Here is an 18,872-nt window from a genome sequence, read left to right on the forward strand (position 1 = left end):
AACATGAACGTTTTTACATAGCGTATTACGCGGACAATTTTTATGCACATAATACGCAATGAATAGAACCTATTGATTTCAATGGTGTCGTCACAGAGGCAGAAAAGTCTAATAGTACAAACTAGAAGCCCTTCACAGTTTAGACGAAATTAAAATAATATCTTTTATTAGTTATAGATAAAAACATGTTAGACAGACACAAGGCACTACACAAAAACCTCTGAGTTCTCAGAGGTATACAAGTCTCCTCAGAGACTTATTACCACTTGCTATCTGTATTAGTTCCCTCTTTTTCAGAAATTGTCAGAAGGGAACAACGTATACCAATAGGTCATAAAGCGAAGTGGTATAAGCTGTCAAGAATTGATAAGAACTCAGATAAGGATGAATCAATTCCTTTCCTAAAGTCCCATTCCCATGCTAGAAGTTTTAGTCATGACTAAGCGGATAAGTGATATAATTTTCACGTAAAACTTATCCTCATTGTCAAGTATAATAAGCAATACAGGATTGGGCTGATTCAGTCCATCAGAATATCCTGACACAAGTTCACTTCACCAACAGTGAATGTCCTTATAATTAAAAACTTCAACAGACCGGGAGCGAGTATATGCGGGGACGAGTGTGGGGCATCGTTTGCCCGACAGTCTTCCTGTGTAAAAGGGGCTTTAGCGGGCGGTTTTTAATTAGTGTGAAGAAAAAGCCATTGTCTTTTGTGGCAGTATGTGGATTGGCTTTTGAATGAGTCATGGGCAAACAATCACCCCTCCCCCCAAGTGGTTTGAAAGACTGAACAACTGCTGTTTAAACCTAACGACAAGCGAACCAACTAACAACTATTTTTATGCAGGTTGAAACTGAGCGACCAATGTCAAGTAAACGAATAGCGCACGATGTCTTCACATTTACACATAATGATTATCGCTCACTTTCGCTCGTTTGAACGAAATTCGAGCGACAATCGTTGCACGTAAATGGGCCGTAATTGAACAGCCCCTGACGCTAACTAATAAGAGGCTCCTCATATGGAAAGGTATTGGTCATTAGACATTTCTGCATCACAATAATATCCTTATGGGGCTTCATTTTCGCACCACTAAAAATCCACGCATCTCCAAAACGCAAGATTAAATTCTGCAGCAGAAAAGCTTTTCTAACATACAGGAAATTCAATTACACAATTAAAGTCTGCAGGAAAAAAAACGCAAGAAATTCCGCAAGACGTTTTGCAGAACGCATTCCACAGTTAAAAACACAACAAAATCCGCACTAATTGACAAAGTCCGTATTTGCGCTGCGTCCTGTGGATAATTCTGTCCCTTGTGAAGGGTCCTTACACCAGATCCTGTCATCGTTATCTTTTATCATATTTATCTTCTGATCGTTTGTGCTCATTTACCTACCATAATTATGCTCATTTGTATAAGCAAGACAAACACTGTATAGTCCCGAGTCCATGTGTATATGATTATCCTGCGGAACAACATTCATCTGCTGACTAGTAAAACATTTCCTTTGCAGCAATGATGTCTGTTTTATTTTCTATGTGGGGAAAAGACAGTGATAGGGCAGGAAAATAATGAAACCCTATGTAATACTCTTAATATTCTCTTCCTGCTACATTAGATATAAGCAAAAAGCCAACCTTTGGGTCTAATACACAAAATGCAGATTTGATCACTACTTTACATCCACTTCAAGCCAAGAGCAAATGCTAACAAAAACGAAAAAAAAAAGTACAGTGATGCCTCAAGTTGGTCGCAGGGTACAATATTTTCAGCATACAATAGTCTTTATTACAGCCATTGTAAATTGACACCAGACTCCACATACAATGTCTCAGACAGTCCAGCTCTGCGGCATGTGCACTTTGCTGGAAAATCCAGCCAATCAGTATAGGCATTTCACTGGTAAAATTAGGCCAAATTCACATTGCCATATGTGCATTGCATCCGAGAAACTTGGCACAACTTGCATCGTACAACACATGGCCACCTATATGTGTGCAGTCTATTCTACACGGACTCTGCTCTTTGCATGGCCTATTTTCGTCTGTGAAAACGGATGAGAATGGGACATGCAGTGATTTTTTTTCACATGGACTGCCTATCTATGTGAGGGTGCGTTCACACGAACGTATATCGGCTCGGTTTTCACGCCGAGCCGATATACGTTGTCCTCGGGTGCAGGGGGGGGGAGGATAGAAGAGCCAGGGCCAGGAACTGAGGCTCCCGCCCCCTCTCTGCCTTCTCTGCCCCTCTGCACTATTTGCAATGGGGAGAGGCGGGGTGAGGGCGGGGCTAATTCACGGACTTTAGCCCCGCCCCCGTCCCGCCTCCTCTCATTGCAAATAGTGCAGAGGGGCAGAGAGGAGGCAGAGAGGGGGTGGGAGCTCAGTTCCTGGCCCTGGCTCTTCCATCCTCCCCCCCCCCTGCACCCGAGGACAACGTATATCGGCTCGGCGTGAAAACCGAGCCGATATACGTTCGTGTGAATGCACCCTGACAGTGGTTTATCTGAATAGCCCCCAAAGGCTATTATAGAGCGGTTTGCTATCTGCGGAATACACAGACAGCACATAGCCAGAAAATATGGCTGGGTGAATACTGTGGGAGATGACGCAGATGTTAATATCTAATATGGCACCCACAGTATATCGAGCAGCGCATTTTGCGCTAACAATACTGTGCCACATAAAAGGTTGGTATATAAAATGAGAATGCTTGGTCTGAGTGGGAATGTGTGTAAGTGGGTAAGTAACTGGTCAGTGATAGAAAGCAGAGGATGGTTATTAATGGTACATTTGCAATGCGCCAATCTAGTAGAACAGACCTCGTCACTATAGAGTCCTTAAGTATAAGAAGTAAGGGTTTGTGTATCATATTACTTAATTCCCTTAGAACATGGAAGTGTATGCCATTAGGACACAGCGCTTTGTTTATTTTAATCATTTTAAGACTGCTCTGTATTTGTTTCTAGATTAGACTAGTGACTAGAGATGAGCGAGCACCAAAATGCTCGGGTGCTCGTTACTCGAGCCGAGCTTTTTGTAATGCTCGAGAGCTCGGTTCAAGTAACGAACCCCATTGAAGTCAATGGGAGACTCGAGCATTTTTCAAGGTAGCCAATGCTCAGCCTAGGGGATCTCTCTCTCTCCTGAAATTTACCCGAGCACCTCATGGTGCTCACTCGAGTGATGAGTACTTTCGAGTATGCTAATGCTCAATCGAGCATCAAGCTCGGACGAGCATGCTCGCTCATCTCTACCATTGACATTTAGTGGAGAGTTTACACTATCACTCTGCATCTCATCTGACATTTCATTTTCCTTTGTGAATACAGTGGAGAAAAAGATTTTTAATAAATTTGTTTTCTCCACATCATCCTCTACAATTTCTTCTACATTATTTATTTTAAGGGCCAACACTTTCAGTAATAATCTTTTTACTATTTATACAGTTAAAGAACAGTTTAGGGTTAGTTTTACTCTCTTTGGCAGTAAAGGCCCTTTTAGATACAATTTTCGCTATTAAAAAAAAACCAAAAACGCTCAAAGCTGTCTTTAGAGCGATAATCGTTGTGTCTAACTGCACTGACATTATGCAGTTTTCATTAAGTTGTCACTGATCTTTCAGCATCAGGAATTCACAGCGCTATACATCTGATACTATTGTTTCAGCTGAATCCTGCTCCCTGAAGACAGGCAGGGTATGAAGAACACAGTGGTCTAGCTGTGTTCTGCATCCCCGGCTCGGAGCGCTTACTTGTATAATAGCCTGCATTCCGAGCAGAGAACAGCTGGATGCAGAAGACAAGCGGACCTGCTTGATTTCTGCATCCCCCCGCTGAAGCGCTTGGTTGTATAACAGCCCGGGCGCTCTGTGCAGGGAACAGCTGGATGCAGAAGACAAGACGCTCCACTTGTCTTCTGCATCCTCCGCTCAGAGCACTCGGCTGTATAACAGTCAGGCGCCCCGAGTAGAGAACAGCTGGATGCAGAAGACAAGCGGCGCCGCTTGTCTACTGATTCCTCCACTTAGAGCACTCAGTTGTATAACAGCCCGGCGCTCTGAGCGGAGAACTGGATGCAGAAGACAAGCGGCCCCCGCTTGTCTTCTGCAGTCCCCACTCGGAGCGCAAGGTGATCGCTCAACGTTTGAGCACTCACCTTGCGCCGTAAAAAAAAATTACACAACGTTTATCACTCAAAAGATTTTTTGAGCGATAATCGTTGTGTCTAAACCAGGCTTAAGTCTTTATGTCTCAATGTTTGCAGTTTTTATCTGATTTTTTACACAATTAATTTTTTTCCTTCATATGTTTTTAATGTTTCTTTGCTGCCTTCTTGTTTTAGTAGTTTAAGTACTTTATTTTTTCTAGTTATTGCCACATTTACATTTTTATTGAGCCTCATTAGTTTTCTCCAACTACCAAGTCTTTTATTCCTGTAAGTAATTAGAATGTTTTTAAACATTTCCCACTTATTATTTGTACTCTAAATTTTTAAGGACATTATCACAGTCAATAAGGTTAAGGGCATCACTAAGCTGATCGAATTTGGCCTTCCTAAAGTTTAGTATTTTTGTAGCACCCCTATAAAAACTCTCTCTTTAACCCCTTAATGACACGGCCTATTTTGGCGTTGAGGACCAAGCGATTTTTTGGTATTTTTCCATCTCCATTTTTCAAAAGCCATAACTTTTTTATTTTTCTGTGGACGCGGCCGTATAAGGGCTTGTTTTTTGCGTGGCGATCTGTAGTTTTTATCGGTGCCACTTTTGGGTATATAGACAATATCGTAAAATTTTTTTATTTTTTTTTAATGATAACAGGGAGAGAAAACGCATCAATTCTGCCATAGATTTTTTTTTTTTTTTACAGCGTTAATCATGCAGCATAAATGACACACTAAATTTTTCCTGCGGGTCGATATGGTAACAACGATACCAAAATTGTTATATTTTTTTTAGGTTTTTACACTTTTTTGCAATAAAACGCCCTTTTTTTTGGAAATCTTTTTTTTTTCTCTATAGCTGCATTCAAAGTCATGTAACTTTTTTATTTTTCTATGTACGGAGCTCTTTAAGGGCTTATTTTTTGCGAGACGAGCTGTAGTTTTTATTGGTACCATTTTGGGAAATGTACGGCTTTTTTGATCACTTTTATTGCATTTTTTGTGAGGCAAAATGCTAAAAATTAGCATTTTGCCTCTGTTTTTTAGCGGGTTTTTTTACGCTTTTTGTCGTACAAAATAAAAAGCATGTTCAGCTTTTTGTACACGTCGTTACGGACGCGTCAATATCCAATATGTGGGGTTTTAGTTTTTTTTCCCTTTTTTTATGCTAATATTAGAAAAAGCATAAAAAAGGGGTTTTTTTAACATTTTTTTTTTACATTTTTCTTTTTTTGACACTTTTCTTTTCTTTTTTTTTATACTATTTGAGTCCCTCTGAGGGACTTACATCACTGTGCCTATGATCGCTGTCATAAGGCATGGCAGAGCTACTGCTCTGCCATGCCTTATCGCTTGTACAGCGATTATAGGCACAGGCAATACAGGACGCCAGTGTCTGGCGTCCTGTTGCCATGGTGACAGGCCGGGCTCTCGCGATAACATCGCGAGTTCCGGCCGGAGACACACAGGGATCGCGATCCCTCTGTGAACTCTTTCCCTGCCACGATCTACTTAGATCGCGGCAGGGAAGGGGTTAACAGCGGCGGGCGCATCTCCGATGTCCCCCCGCTGTTGCAGTGGGACGCCGGCTGTGACTGACAGCCGGCTCCCACTGCGGGATAGCGCGGGATCTTATGTGATCCCGTGCTATCTCCAGGACGTACCGGTACGTCCTTTTGCGGGAAGTACCAGGCTCCCGGGATGTAACGGTACGTCCTGGAGCGGGAAGGGGTTAAGGACACATTGAAATTTATTATACTATTGTCACTATTTCCCAGACGCCCCCCACTCTACATCCCTGTTATTCTGTCAGGTCTGTTGGTTATTATTAAGTCCAAAATGGCCGCCCCTCTAGTCGGGTGATGTATAAGTTAGTAATTGGCAGAAAGTTGTTACCTTTATGAGATCCACAGGTTTCAGCTTCCCAGTTTATATCGGGATAGTTAAAATAATTACTTCATTGTGATTTGCTGCTTCATCTATTTGCTTCAGTAATAGATATTCAGTAGCTTCTGTTATATTTGGTGGTCTATAGAAAACCCTTTGAGGATTTTATTCTTGTTTTACCCTCTATGTATTTCCACCCATAGAGACTCTAAATGTTCATCTACCTCCCATATAGCTTTCCATAATGTGGGCTTTAAACAGGATTTTACATAAAGGCAAACCCCTCCCCCTTTCCAGTTTTTACGATCCCTTCTGAACAGACTGTAACCCTGTAAGTTCAGCGACCAGTTAGTTTTCATCCAACCAGGTGATAGATGATGCAGATGATAGAACCTTGCTGGCAGAAAGTCAGGAAGATCTTGAACAACTGATACTAAAAAGTTAAAAAAGGAAGTAAATATCAATAAAATTAAGGTAATGACAACAGCCGATAACGGTACAGGAAAAATCAACAATATGAAATTGAGAAATCGGAGAGGGGGAATACTTGCCATTCAGAGAAGTGATGGAGGCATTTTTGACTTGCAAAAATGCCTCGCATCCATGGGTACATCCCTGAGAGTCACAGCCCAATATTGTACTTGGCTGTGTGTAGGAAGCCTAAGGCTGCCTGTCCATGGGCGTTGCGAAATCCTGCGGCAGATCTCCGCCGGGGGAGCTGCCGCCCGGGAGCAGGAGCCGGCAGACGAATCTCTGCAATTTGCCGTCCGCAAGCAGAGAAACACTAAGATTCTCTGCTCGTGGACAGGGGGGCTGCACTTTCCATAGTAACGCTATGGAGAGCGTTCACTGCGTTCCCCGCGGCCGGATTATCGCCTCGGGGAATGCAAGGAGGATTCGCCCGTCGGCAGGAGCCCTTAGGGGGATAAGTGAAAAAGAAATTACTGAGCCAAAACCTGATTTATTTATACACACACACACACACACACACACACACACACCGTATATATATATATTTTTTTTTTTTCAAGAACTCTTTACAGACATGCAAAGTAGTAGTAGTGAAAGCAACAACAAAAAAGACTATTGAGATGATGTGCTGGCCTATGGCAACAAACACTTTTTGTCTCTTTTTTTTCTTGCTTGCTGACAAACAAAAAGCTTACTATGCCACCCCCCCCCCCCCCCCAAAAAAGAAAGGAAATGTGGTAATTAATGGAAAAGCTGTATTTTTATGACTTCGTTTTATTAGCATATGACATACAAGTATTACATACAGTTCTGTAAAGAGTATTTCTCCTTTGTACAGAAAAGCTGTATTTTTATAAACTTTTTTTTCCCCAGAACTTTTTATAGACAAAGGCATGCTGAAGTGAAAAATCTGTTAAAATTATGTACTGGTCTATTGTGTCAGACACTTTTTACATTGCAGACAAACATTAAAAGGCATACTATGCTAGCCAAAATGAGGAAGAAAATGTAGCATTTAATGGACAAACCGTTTTATAAGATATAAATCTTATAAAACGGTTTGTTTAAAAAAAGTTCAGAAACTTCTCATTTTTTCATACACAACCAAAAAAGGTCAAAACTAACACGATGCTCACTTCTTGGAAGAGACTACAAAGAACAAAACAAAATGTAGCATGTCAAGCAGTGGAAGGTTGGCTGTGACTCCATGGCCACCGGAAAGATGTGGAATCAATCAGTGCAGCACATTGGTTTCATTCTGCAGTACTAACTAAAGCTCCATGGTCTACCCGGCACTTACCTGCAACTGACCTGTAAATTGTGACCAGTAGGTTGTCGACCTCTGTCATAGAAGGTAAATGGTTGACCACTCAATGTCATTGTTGATAATTTATTGTAACTCCATTTAATAAGTATAACAGGTTTCCATATATTTCCCTATTGCCTTACCGCTAATATCTGGAAGCATCATTTTTTGGAAGAATAAAAGAGGAGACAAAAGACATCAAGAAAAATACTGCAAAGAATTAACCCCCAATGTTGATCAAGAGGAAGGACCCCCCCCCCCCCAAAAAAAAACAATGAGGCAGAAGCCACACATGACCAAATGCTGTTTCAAGAATTGCAACACATCCCTACCTTGAGTTTTTAAATTGGGTTTTGTTGCAATCTCTACACAGCTATTGGTTGTCGGTTTAAAAAAAAGCAGTAAGGACTGCTGGGATTCTCCAATGATCCACAGCCCCTTTGTAAAATCAATCAGTTTGATTATTTCTACCAAGATATTGATGGCACTGTACATATAATAAAAATATCCATTTAATTCAAAATGTGATCTGAAAAAAAGGTGCAGATATTTAGAAAGCGTAAATACATTATAGAACATTGCAAGAAACAAATAATTTATCATTATTCTATATAATTATTCATTTATGAAATTAAGAACCCATCACAGATTTAAAAAGATTAAATCACAGAAATGACGGTTTTCCCATGCACAGTTTTTCCTGTATTTTTTTGTCTTACTGCCACAATTCGTGATCTGATGAGACATTCTAGTGAAACATATTTAACCCCTTAGTGAAGGGCCTATTTTGCTCCTTAACCCCTTAGGCTGCCTGTCCATAAGCTTATTTGGATCGAGGTCCCCAGCGGCGATAATCCGGCCATGGGGAACGCAACGCACGCTTTCTATAGCATTGCTATGGAAATCGCAGCCCCCCGTCCACGAGCAGAGAATCATAGCGATTCTCCACTCACGGCCGGCAAATCGGAGCATGCTGCGATTCTCCGCGGTCAGCCTATCTGTCAGATAGGCTGACCGTGGAGATCCTTCTGCCGGCTCCTGCTCCCGTGGCGGAGATCCGCCATGGAATACCGCAACGCTTGTGGACAGGCAGCCTTAAGGGCATGCAGCGGGAGGCCAGCTATCAGTAACTGGCTCCCACTGCTAAATGCCGTGGGATCTCTTCAGATCCCGTGAGATCCACATAACTTAAAGGGGTTGTCTCACGCCGAAACAGGTTTTTTTTTTTTATTCAATAGGCCCCCCGTTCGGCGCGAGACAAACCCAAGGGATGGGTTAAAAAAAAAAAAAAGTTTATTACTTACCCGAATCCCCGCGCTGCGGCGACTTCTTTCTTCCTTTACCAAGATGGCCGCTGGGATCTTCACCCACGATGCACCGCGGGTCTTCTCCCATGGTGCACCGTGGGCTCTGTGCGGTCCATTGCCGATTCCAGCCTCCTGATTGGCTGGAATCGGCACACGTGACGGGGCGGAGCTACGAGGACCAGCTCTCCGGCACGAGCGGCCCCATTCACCAGGGAGAAGACCGGACTGCGCAAGCGCGTCTAAAAACGCCAGAAGACAGCAAATTTAGACGGATCCATGGCGACGGGGATGCTAGCAACGGAGCAGGTAAGTGAATAACTTCTGTATGGCTCATATTTAATGCACGATGTATATTACAAAGTGCATTAATATGGCCATACAGAAGTGCTGAACCCCACTTGATTTCACGAGACAACCCCTTTAAGGTTATGTCATGTTGCCTTAAGTAACACTCTGGAATGACGTAACATTACGTCCTGTGGCGGTAAGGGGGTTAATGACCTTTTTTTTTTCAGTTTTACATCATTATGTTCCAAGATTATGTTCCAACATTTTTATTTTTTTGTTGACATATGAAGCCTTGTTTTTTGCAGATCATTTGTATTTTGGGATACCACTTTGGGATACATATATTGTATATTTTAAATGTATTAGTTTTTTGGTGGTGATGAAAAAAAGACCAAATTGCGCAGTTTTTTAAAATGTTACTTTACAGGATTTACTGTACGATATAAATGAAACATTACTTTTATTGCGCAGGTTAATACGATTACGGCAATACCAAATTTATAGTATGTTCTACAATTAAAACAAATTAAAAATCATATTTCCATAGCATTTTAATTGTTCCACCAAAGGCGCTATGAAGGTTATTAATTCTTGCAGGATAAGTTGTAGTTTCCATTTCTACCTTTTTGATGTACCTACAACTTTTTGATCTCTTTTTATTGCGTTTTTGGAAGGTGGATGAATGAAAAATAGCAATTTTCAGTGTTTTTTTCCCCCACCTTTCAATGTGTTGGATGACGGACATAATATATTTATAACAGGGTCATTACCAATACAATAATATGTAATATATTTCTTATATTTTTCCAGTAAGGGAGTTTGTCGAGAAAAGTTTTTTATTGATTTTTTCTTCTTAGTTCTTATCCTTCAAGAGAATTTGAAGATGTGATCAATTGCTGGTACACTACACAGTGTACTTTTGACAGAACCCTAATTCACCACCGGTAGGCTAAGCATGTTTGTCAGATCCAGAAGCCTTGATCAGGTCAGGCAGTGGCCATGGGAACCCATCGACATCCCACAATGCGGTCACCCATTTGCATACTGCAATGGCTATTGCTTGTGGCATGTGAAGGGTTAAACGGTCAGGACCAAAGGTCTCTCTGCTTCCAAACATTAGTGAAGGAGACCGGCTGTCAGTAGGTAGCTGAGTTCTGGCTCTTCCCAATATGGCACTCCTATGTTGGCCTTAGATTAGGGTGCTGTAAAAACATGGCTACCCAGCATGGACCCTAGTGACTAGAGATGAGCGAACGTACTCGGTTCGGGTGTTTTTGGACCCGAACACCGCTTTTTCCAAGCAACTGCCTACTCGGACAAAAAGATTTGGGGGGAGCCGGGGGGCGGCGTGGTGGAGCGGAGGGTAGCAGTGGGGACAGGGGGGAGCTCTCTCTCCCCCCCCCCCCCACTCCCCTCTGCAACCCCCCGCGCCCCCCCAGCGCCCCCCGTATCTTTTCGTCTGAGTAGTCAGGTACTCGGAAAAAGCGGTGCTCGGGTCCAAAAACACCCGAACCGAGTACGTTCGCTCATCTCTATTAGTGACCAATGTAAAAATTTTTACATCTGGTCACTAAGGGGTTTAATGGTTTTCTTTAGATACTTTTTTTTTAGTTTCAATCATTTTTTATTAATCATTTTCAATAAACAGTAAACAGTGTTACACTATATTGATCTGCAGTTACTATTCTGTCTAAGCATAGCCACGCTGGTTCCTCTATGTCATGTTTCACGTTTTTTTCTGCAGAATACACACATTTCTTAAAATAGGGAAGAAAAAAAAAAGAGAGAAAGAGAAAAAAAAATGGAAAAAGAGAATACAACAATATGATGCATTAATAAAGGAAGGCATGCGTCTGGCTGGGGGGCGGTAGGTGGGGAGGGAGGTTGGGGTAGGGGGCAGGGGGAGGGAGATGGTCTTGCTTGTGAGCTTTTTGGGCTCCTGGGGGTCTTTAAAGGTCCATAGTACCTGTATTCAACCAATTTTCAAAGGGTTTAGATGCTCTTATGGCGATCCACGGGCTCGAAAGATCGCAGGTAGAGATGAGCGAACGTACTCGGATAAGCACTACTCGTCCGAGTAATGTGCCTTATCCGAGTACCGCTGTACTCGTGCTGAAAGATTCGGGGCGCTCCGCTGCTGACAGGTGAGTCGCAGCGGGGAGCGGGGCAGAGCGGGCGGGAGAGAAGGAGAGAAAGATCTCCCCTCCGTTCCTCCTCGTTCTCCCCTGCAGCTCCCCGCTCCGCAGCGCGTCCCGAATCTTTCAGCATGAGTACAGCGGTACTCGGATAAGGCACATTACTCGGACGAGTAGTGCTTATCCGAGTACGTTCGCTCATCTCTAATCGCAGGACCTTTTGTGGTCCTTCTCTTCCTCTGCTCCCTCCATTTCGTATCTCATAAGAGTATTGAGTTTTTCTGTCCATATAATCCTTGTGGGTGGAGCCGTGGAGCGCCATAAGCCCGAGACAGACATCTGAACTACCAGGACGGCCAGTCTCAGGAGCTCAGCCTTGATCCTTGCCATGGACCCCGGGAGCAATAGTAGAAGGGCCATTTTTGCTGTAAAGGACACCGTTGATCTGGTCATGTTATTGTAGAGGAGTTCTACATTTTTCCATAGTTCGGCTACTAGTGGACATTCCCACCAGATATGCAGCATTGTTCCTATGCTACTCTGGCATCTCCAGCATGTATCAGGGACTTGGGCGTCCATTTGGTGCAGTCTCGACGGTGTCCTGTACCAACGTGATAGGATTTTAAAATTTTGTTCCTGTATTCTGCCAAATTTGGTACTTTTGTGGCACATAAGGAAAGCCCTCTTCCAGTCCATACTGGTGAACGTTATTCCCATTTCCCTTTCCCACTGTGCCATGTAACTGGGAGAGTCATCCTCTGTCCCGCGGGCCGCCAACAATCTATATATCAGCGAAATCCCGTGTTCCACGGGAGATGACGTCATGCAAGCAGTTTCAAACTGGGTCAGTGGTAGATTACCACATCCCCTGGGCGTCAGGGACTCCCCATACCCCCTCCCTTGGAAATATTTCAACCAAGCCCCTGGTGGGGGTCTGGTTTCTCCATAGAAGTCTCTCAGGGGTCTCACTCCTGTCTGTGTGGCTACGTCTCTCACTCGTGGAATTGGGGTGTTAGGTAGGGACAAGACCGGGTGCCCTCTTTCAAAAGCCTGGAACTGGGGGTTGGCTGTCAGTGGGGTCAATGGTCCCGGAACGGAGATCAAACCCATTTTCTGGGCAAATGTGCCCCAAGCTCTGAGTACTTCCCCTAGTTGCGGTGAGAGGGAGGTTATCTCCTTCATATATTGTCTCGGGATCCATCGAACTGCCTGGACCGCCATGGATGTTATGTTGTGTTCCAATTCCACCCATAACTTTGTGTTCTTATCCCTCAGGAGTGATAGCACAAAGTTGCCTAGGCTCGCCCTATAATACAGGGTGAAGTCTGGGAGTCCCAGTCCTCCCTGTTCCTTGGGGCGTGTGAGAAGCGTGTATCTGAGTCGGGGCCTACGACCCCTCCAAACAAAATTGGTTATTAGCGCGCGTATATTAAGCAGGTATTGTCTGTCAAGGTGAACAGGTAGTGTCTGACATAGGTATAGGAATTTCGGTAGGGTGTCCATTTTTACAGCATTTATTCTGCCCGTCCAGGATATATAGAGTGGGCTCCACTTTTCTAGGTCTTCTTTAAGTTTGGCGAGAAAGGGCTGGAAATTTATGTCAAAGGTCTGGGCAGGGTTTGCGGGGAGTTGGACTCCAAGATATTTTATGGATGTGAGTTTCCACTTAAAAGGGAAGGCCTCTTTAAGGTCCAGAGCTTCTCTCTGGGGGATCGTTATATTTAGTATCTCTGACTTTTGTAAATTTACTTTAAAATTGCTTACCCGCCCATACCTTGCAAATTCTCTCATCAACATTGGTGAGCCAACTCTGGGGTTTGACATGAACAGGAGGAGATGCCATTTTATGTTCAGAGATACCGTCTAGTATGCCTCTGATTGATGCATTGCTCCGAATGGCACTGGCTAAGGACTCCATTGACAGGATATACAGCAAAGGCGATAATGGGCAGCCTTGTCTAGTGCCGTTGTAGATCATTATGGGTTCTGAAAGGGCTCCATTTATTTTAATCTTGGCTGAGGGGCCGTTGTACAGTGCCATGATCTGTTCTCTTGTTCTCTGTCCAAGACCTATCTATCGTAGGGTCCCTTCCAGATGCCTCCACCTGACCCTGTCAAAAGCCTTTTCTGCGTCTACCGTGAGTAGACACAGTGGTTTATTTTGCGCTCTAGCTAGGTTGATCAGGGAAATAGATTTGATGGTATTGTCCCTGGCTTCTCTTCCAGGGACAAAGCCCACCTGTTCCTTGTGAATCAGGCCCGGGATATGTTTGCTGAGCCTATTAGCAATCAGCTTAGCAAACATTTTGACATCAATGTTTATCAGCGATATTGGCCTGAAGTTGGAACAGTGTGTTGTGTCCTTTCCCGGTTTTGGGACTACTGCTATGTGTGCTTGAAGAGCTTGAGGAGGGAAAGGATTTTCCCTGGACACCTCGTTAAACGCTTGTACTAGGAGGGGGGATAGTTCGTCTTTGAACTGCTTGTAGAAACGCGCCAAGTAGCCGTCCGGGCCTGGGCTCTTGCCTAGTTAGATACTTTTTTTTTAAAACAGGCTGGTAATCCTCAAATAAAGGAGCAGATACACTAACAGACACCGACTTGCAGCTACAGCACCGCATTTCCGATTCTCCCAGTTGGCTCAGATTACATCTTGCATAGGCCGACTACTGCAGCCAATCTCAGGCCTCAGCGGTGCACAGACATTCATTCTTTGGTTGTGTGCCAGTCTGCAGCCTGAGTAGTTACTTATCAGCAATGACTGTTCATTAATATTTGCTAAAATTTCAATTATAAAGTAGAGCTCCATGCAAATTAGTTAGCAGGTCGTTGACATACGAATTACTGTAACTTGACACCACCTACTATTTTTTTTTTTGTAAGCTAAAAGAAAGGTCTAGCAACTTATCGCTGGTCACCATGTTGTTGGCCGTGTTTAAACTTAATGCCTATCATTTGAATTAGCACTTTCAAGCAATTATTGGGCTGATAGTCGTCCCATATAAAGATACCTTTCCTTCCTACCACTTGGTGTAGGGCATGCCATAATTTGACTATTCTACAGAATATGTAAAGAACACTGCTCCGGCTGATTGCCCCATCGTTCTTTGTAAAGTCCTTGAAAAAAAAAAAAAAACAATTGCCTGTTCTTTCTAATCACCAAACATTTATAAGTTTTCGGACTGTGTGTATATGTATTCCACATGGCCCCAGTATAGGTTATGAGGTATTAACATTATCCATTTTTATACACTGACCAATGGTCTAATCAAGCCGCAGCATATCCTATTATCCTTTGGCTGTTCAATGCAAATTGCGCCAGAGCTCTTCCGGTACAACTTGCATAAGTCTATCTGAATTTGGTCTAATTGAGATCACTTCTACAGAGTCTTTTTTCCCAGTACCGTTTTTCTAGCCTCCTCTTATAAGGCCACTCTAACACATAGCATCAGCTAATTGTTTAACGAGTTTACCGACATTTTCGGACACAGGTTACTGCATTCAACAGTGGTTTTTAACGCACCCCAACATTGTGATGGGTGATGAGGTGCGTTAAAAAGTGCAAAAATGCGGCAAAACAGAGCAGACAGCGCTCGAAAGTCTAGGAGACCCCATTGAAATCAATGGGAGTGTAATAACGCAACTACTACGATGTTTAGAACGCTGCGGGAATCACGGTAAAAACTGCATATGTGAGAGTGACCTAGGAGAGGCCACTTGTGATTAAAAAAAAAAAAAAGTAGTAGCGTGACTAGATAGATAGGGGCGTTTTATTCTGTAGACTTTGATCTGACCAAGAACCTTTATTACAGGAACCACAACTTGGAGATTGCCAAGTCTTGGAGGTGAGGATATTTCACTTTACACCTAATGCCCCATTCAGATGAGACGACAGTCACCTAAATGACTGCATGAGCGCGGATGTCACAGCTAAGGTCATTAGCTCTTATGCAGAGCATTTAGACAGGGGGAGATCATTGCTTGATCACAGGCTCCTCATGGGCTTTTTGCTCAGCGCTTCATTTTGTAAGTGAAGTGCTCAGTGGGGAACATTTGCACGCATTGTAATTTAGCGATTTTATTTATGATGTTTGAAAGTCAGCGATAACAAAAAGAGAGCGAATAGTAAACAATTTTTTTGCATTTGCACAGTACAATTAGCGCTCAATTTCGTTTGTTTGAACAAATTTTGAGCGATAATCATTCCATGTAAATGGCCCTTAAAGGGGTTGTCTCGCGGCAGCAAGTGGGGTTATACACTTCTGTATGGCTATATTAATACACTTTGTAATGTACATCGTGCATTAAATATGAGCCATACAGAAGTTATTCACTTACCTGCTCCATTGCTAGCGTCCCCGTCTCCATGGATCCGTCTAATTCTGATGTCTTCTGGCGTTTTTAGACGCGCTTGCGCAGTCCGTGCTTCTGGCTGGTGAATGGGGCCACTCGTGCCGGAGAACTGGTCACCGCGTCGTCATCGTAGCCCCGCCCCGTCACGTGTGCCGATTCAAGCCAATCAGGAGGCTGGAATTGGCAATGGACCGCACAGAGCCCATGGTGCACCATGGGATGCACCGCGGTGCACCATGGGAGAAAACCGCAGTGCATCCCTGGGAAAGGGCCGGCAGCCATCTTAGGGAGAAGATTTTTATAACTCCATATTTCGTCGGATCGGTGAGTAGCAAGCGGTTTAAAAACCGCTTTAAATTGCTATTTTATGCCAGGGGGGGTGACAGGGGGAATGGGGTAATGTAAAATTTTGATGTTTGCCGCGAGACAACCCCTTTAAGTCTGGTTTGTGCAGGCACCAACTGAAGGGCAGATGGACAACTGTTTATCCTAACTGAACATTCCCCATTCTATGATAGGGGGAGGACAGGGAAATGAACGGTTTAATATTCATCGATTTTGCTCTCTTCTTAACTTACTGTCCCGTCATTAAAAAGAAATTTGCCTAATGAACAGTGCAGTTCATTTACCTAAAGGGCAGTTCTGAAATCAGAGTCAAAAATGGAAACTCTAAAACATGTTCTGGACAACAGAACTGGGTTCGCGGTTTGAGAGTGCAGTCAAGCTGAAGCATGTTCTTTCCCCTAAGGACGAATAAAGACTAAGTTTTAGCTCATTTCTAATAGTTTTGCTTGAATTTGTAGGTCATTTATTTTATATGTATGACATTAGAGATGAGCGAGCATACTCGCTAAGGGCAATTACTCGCTAAGGGCAATTACTCGAGTGAGCATTGCCCTCAGCGAGTACCTGCCCGCTCGGAAGAAAAGATTCGGGAGCCGGCGGGCAAGAACGGAGGGAAGATCTCTCTCTGCCCCTCTCTCCTCTCCTCCCCCCTCCCCCCCTCCTGCAACTCACCGCTCGCCCGCGCCAGCAGCCGAATCTTTTCTTCCGAGCGGGCAGGTACTCGCTAAAGGCAATGCTCGCGCGAGTAATTGCCCTTCGCGAGCATGCTCGCTCATCTTTATATGACATCTTTAGGTATTAAAACTTAACACTTTAATAAGCCTAACCCTTGTATGGTCCACAGCAATACCATAACCTAAGATATTGTTAAAGAGCAACTGCAGTTTTGTGAAACTGTTGACATGTTCACTAGAATGAGCGTTGTGCTCCCTCAGCTATCTTTGGTGCTTTTTGGCTTCTCCCGACAGTTGAAAACGGCCTCATTAGGTTGTATAGAAGGAGTAGAGGGCTCTTCACTCGATTTTCAAGGAGTGGTGACAGCATATCTATGGGTGTATTAACTATGTTTGGGGTGACTTTTGCTTGATTTGCAGTCTGAAGGAAAGGGAGGCGCATGACTGAGTAAAAGTAGCCCCCTTGCGGATGCACCTACATCATTATCTGGGAAAATGCAAATGTGACATCATTCCTCCTACTACTCTCGTTGCCTCTCTTTGAACCCCCTCTATTCTTTTTAGAATGTGAAGCCTGAACCTGAATGACATACCCTATATATGATGTTCCAATGGATTTAGCAAGAGGTAGTTTTACATTTCGCTTACATGTTTATTCTTCCTAATATGCTGAACAAGGCAAATTAAAAGGGTTTGTACAAAATTACAGCAGGACTTTTTCTTTAAAAAAAATCATCAACCAACCAGATCATAGGTTGTGTCCAGTATTATAGGGCAGCCCCACTGAAGAGAAAAGGACCGAGTTACAATACCTGTGGACAGGGAAGACCCTGTTTTTGGAAGAAAGTAGCCAAACCCTGGCCAAATCTGTAGCTTGTGATGAAGCTGATGTAGCCCTCCTATAAGGTTATAAATATCTGACATACACGTGCCATGTTGGCCATTCATGTTAACATATTCTACTACAGATAGACCCAAAAAAACACCAGTCAATTAAAGTTTATTTGGGTCATTTAGTTGTTTTTCTTCTTAGTTGGGGAAAATATAACTAGAGAGCAATTTTCCTCAAGGAGCTTTTTCATTTGGGGCGTTTATATAACTTCAGTCTCATAGCTATAAATCTAATATATAGGACATGTGGACATCTGGTGAGGGAAGGAAGCCTGGATGAAAGGCAAATAATCCTTCTTAAACGTGATGGAGATCTATTAGAAGCCGATTTCAATCCTTTTACGCAAGATCTGCATCAGAGCTCAATGAGCAGTGATTAAAACTGCAACCTTAAAGTTAAAAATAATCACTGGTGCTGTACTTATGTGAAATGATACCTTTCTGAACAATGTCTGATATTGCCCCGTTGAAATGCCATGAGTGTATATATGACAGTAGCAAGCCCCCCCAAAAAAAGGCTTTTTTTTTTTTTTTTTTTTAAATTGACCACAACAGCTGGTAACGAGTCAGTATAGCCTCAAGACACTTTTGCCTTAAATGAGTTATCCATCCTTTTAAAATTGATGGCCTATCCTTTGAATAGGCCTTTAATATTAGATGGTTGTGTGCCGATACTTCACGCCCCTGACAATCAGCTATCTGAAAGGGATGAGGTACTCACGCAAGTGCTGTAGCCTCGTCACTGTTTACGTTAGGGCTTAATGTCTTTTTAGATGAGCCGATTACTGTATGAATGAGCGAGTGACGGCATCGCTAACGCATTTGCTGTTGTTCAGACTGTTTTGACAGGCAGATAGGTCATTGGCTCAGTCAAATGAGAATTACTCAGTCTTTCACATTGGCTATATAAGTGAATGAGAGGGACTGAACGGGCGCTGTTTAAAGCGAACGATAAGTGAACAAGCCAACAATGGATTTTTTATTCCTGCATAGAGTAGACAAATGAAAAGTGATTGATTGGAATAGTTCTTCCTTCAGTCA

The sequence above is a fragment of the Eleutherodactylus coqui genome, chromosome 6 (genome assembly GCF_035609145.1).
Source record: "Eleutherodactylus coqui strain aEleCoq1 chromosome 6, aEleCoq1.hap1, whole genome shotgun sequence".
NCBI lineage: Eukaryota > Metazoa > Chordata > Amphibia > Anura > Eleutherodactylidae > Eleutherodactylus > Eleutherodactylus coqui.